At 33.6% G+C, this 3,763-nt stretch overlaps 1 non-coding gene across 1 annotated transcript; it reads right to left on the bottom strand.

Annotated features, from left to right (window-relative positions):
- Positions 1 to 3,001: 3,001 nt before the first annotated feature.
- LOC148545783 (small nucleolar RNA R71) lies at positions 3,002 to 3,109 on the bottom strand. The gene has a single exon (XR_015901303.1). It is a non-coding gene; the product is annotated as a small nucleolar RNA R71 (small nucleolar RNA).
- Between the last annotated feature and the right edge of the window lie 654 nt (positions 3,110 to 3,763).

Here is a 3,763-nt window from a genome sequence, read left to right as displayed (position 1 = left end):
GAGTAGGATCTGGGAAGGGATGGCTGGGACGAGCTTCAAACTCGCGAGTGCTGGGCGTAGTGACAGACGCAAAAGGATTACTGAATCCTATTCCAGTATGATCGAAAACCGACAGATGATTAGCCGTGCGGTGACAGCACATTTTGGACCATTTTCACTAAGAGGATGGGAAGTAGTCATTGACAACGGTGATGCCCTACATAAAGCTTGCCATGGAAAGGAGTAGGAATGATTGGATGAAGACAGCAGGAAAGCAAAGGTTCAGGAGGAACAAAAGCATCTCTATACGCTTATCTGAAATTCTCACCAATAAATTACATAAATATTTCTATCCTATTTTATATTTTAATTATATTTTAATTATCAATTCACCATAACCATTTGAATCCACCTGACTGAGATTTACAAGGTGACCATAGCTTGCTTCACGCCGACAATCTCCGTGGTATCGACCCTTACTCACGTAAGGTTTATTACTTAGACGACCCAGTGCACTTGCTGGTTAGTTGTGCAAAGTTGTGATAAAGAATTAAGATTATGAACGTGCGTATAAAGTTTTTGATGCCATTAGCAAGGAATGAACGATCACGATTTTTCATACTAAGTTTTTGGCGCCGTTGCCGGGGATTGTTCGAGTTTGGACAACTGACGGTTCATTTTGTTGCTCAGATTAGGTAATTTTATTTTAATTTTAAGTTTTTGTTTTTATTTTTTTATTTTCGAAAAATTTTAAAAAAAACTAATTAAAATAAATTACTCTATGTTCTTCAGAATTTTTAAGAATGAATTCTAGAGTTTCTTCATGATTTGTTGAAGCCTGGCTGGCTGTCAAGCCATGTCTAAATTTTTGGACTGAGGCTTCCATTTATCATGGCAAGAGTCCTTGGACTCTCATCTAATCAGCTGTTATATGCCTGATTTGTATCTGCTGAAGCTTGGCTAGCCATTGGCCATGTCTAGTGTTTTGGACCGGAGCTTTCCCTGAAAGCTTGGCTGGCTAGTGAGCCATGTCTAAATTCCTGGACTGGAGCTTTAGACTAACACTGCATGATTCCTGGAATTCTCATTAAGAATTTTGAAATCCTTAATTTTTTTTTCCAATTAACTTTTGAGAAAAAAAATCCAAAAAAAAAAATTAATAAAATCATAAAAAAAACCAAAAATTTGATGTTTCTTGTTTAAGTCTTATGTTAAATTTTTAGTTTGGTGTCAATTGCATGCTTTTAAAATTTGTGCATTTTTCGAAAACTCATGCATGGTGTTCTTCATAATCTTCAAGTTGTTCTTGTTGATTTGCTTTGTTTGATCTTTGCATTTGTATGTTTTGTGTCTTTTCTTGTTTTTCATATGCATTTTCAATTTGTTAGTGTCTAAAGTTTGAAAATTTCTAAGTTTGGTGTCTTGCATATTTTTCTTTTCTTAAAAATTTTCAAAAATAAGTTCTTGATGTTCATCTTGACATTCAAAGTGTTCTTGGTGTTCATCTTGACATTCAAAGTATTCTTGCATGCATTAGTTGTTTTGATTCATAATTTTTATGTTTTGTTTCAATTTAGTGTTTTTCTCTCTCATCATTAAAAATTCAAAAATCAAAAAAATATCTTTCCCTTATTTCACTCATAATTTTCGAAAATTTGATTTGGTTTAGTCAAAAGTTTTTTAAATTTAATTGTTTCTTATGAGTCAAATCAAATTTTCAATTTAAAAATTCTATCTTTTTCAAATCTTTTTCAAAAATCAAACCTTTTTTATTTTTTTTCTTTCATATTTTCAAAAGTTTCAAATTTATTTTCAAAATCTTTTTCTTATTTCTATTTCATATTTTTCACAATTAGTGCTAATTAATGTGATTGATTCAAAAATTTTAAGTTTGTTACTTGCCGAGTAAGAAATGTTCAATATATCTTTTTGTTTCTTGTTAGTCAAGTAATCAACTTTAATTTCAAAAATCAAATATTTTTAAATTTCTTTTTCAAATCTTTTTCAAAATAAATGTCAATCACATCTTTTTCAAAATCAATTTCAAAATCTTTTCTAACCTCTTATCTTTTCAAAATTGATTTTCAAATCTTTTCCAATTAATCCTATCTTTTTGTTTGATTCTTATCTTTTTCAAAACTACCTAACTAATTTTCTCTCTCTAATTTTCGAAAATCACTAACCTCTTTTTCAAAATTCCTTTTTAATTAACTAATTGTTTTAAATTTTAATTTAATTTCGTTTTTCTTCTTAAAATTTTTGAATTTTAACTTTAATTTTTATTTTTAATTTATTTAATTTTCGAATTCCTCCCTCTCTCATCTCCTTCTAATTATTTATTTATCTACTAACACTTCTCTTCTTCTTAAAAATTCGAACCCTCTCCTTCCTTCAATGTTCGAATTCTTTTTCTTCTCTTCTACTCACATAAAGGAACCTCTCTACTGTGGCAAAGAGGATCCCTATTATTTTCTGTTCTTTTCTTTTTCATATGATCAGGAATAGGGATAAAGACATTCTTATTGAAGTTGATCCTGAACCTGAAAAGACTCTGAAGAGGAAGCTAAGGGAAGCTAAAGCACAACTCTCTGGAGAAAATCTGACAGAAATTTTTGAAAAAGAATGAGACATGGCCGAAAATAATAACAATGCAAGGAAGATGCTTGGTGACTTTACTGCACCAAATTCCAACTTACATGGAAGAAGCATCTCAATCCCTGCCATTGGAGCAAACAATTTTGAGCTAAAGCCTCAATTAGTTTCTCTGATGCAACATAACTGCAAGTTTCATGGACTTCCATCAGAAGATCCTTTTCAGTTCTTAACTGAATTCTTGCATATTTGTGATACAGTTAAGACCAATGGGGTTGACTCCGAGGTCTACAGGCTTATGCTTTTCCCATTTGCTGTAAGAGGCAGAGCTAGAATATGGTTGGACTCTTAACCTAAAGATAGTCTGAACTCTTGGGATAAGCTGGTCACGGCTTTCTTAGCCAAGTTCTTTCCTCCTCAAAAGCTTAGCAAGCTTAGAGTGGATGTTCAAACCTTCAAACAGAAAGAAGGTAAATCCCTCTATGAAGCTTGGGAGAGATACAAGCAACTGACCAAAAAGTGTCCTTCTGACATGCTTTCAGAATGGACCATCCTGGATATATTCTATGATGGTCTGTCTGAATTAGCTAAGATGTCATTAGACCATTCTGCAGGTGGATCCATTCACCTAAAGAAAACGCTTGCAGAAGCTCAGGAACTCATTGACATGGTTGCGAATAACCAGTTCATGTACACTTCTGAAAGGAATCCTGGGAGTAATGGGATGCCTCAGAGGAAGGGAGTTCTTGAAATTGATACTCTGAATGCCATATTGGCTCAGAACAAAATATTAACTCAGCAAGTCAATATGATTTCTCAGAGTCTGAATGGATTGCAAGCTGCATCCAACAGTACTAAAGAGGCATCTTCTGAAGAATAAGCTTATGATCCTGAGAACCCTGCAATAGCAGAGGTGAATTACATGGGTGAACCCTATGGAAACACCTAAAATCCCTTATAGAGAAAGCATCCAAATTTCTCATGGAAGAATCAACAAAAGCCTCAACAAGGCTTTAATAATGGTGGAAGAAACAGGTTTAGCAATAGCAAGCCTTTCCATTATCCACTCAGCAACAAGTATAGTCTCTGATCTATCTAAGGCCACTCTAAGTTTCATGAATGAAACAAGGTCCTCCATCAGAAATTTGGAGGCACAAGTGGGCCAGCTGAGTAAAAGAGTCACTGAAACTCC

Source organism: Arachis ipaensis, chromosome B9 (genome assembly GCF_059453495.1).
Source record: "Arachis ipaensis isolate K30076 ecotype BB chromosome B9, ASM5945349v1, whole genome shotgun sequence".
NCBI lineage: Eukaryota > Viridiplantae > Streptophyta > Magnoliopsida > Fabales > Fabaceae > Arachis > Arachis ipaensis.
The sequence above is the reverse complement of the archived record's forward strand: the minus strand, read 5'-3'. Positions and strand labels throughout refer to the sequence as shown.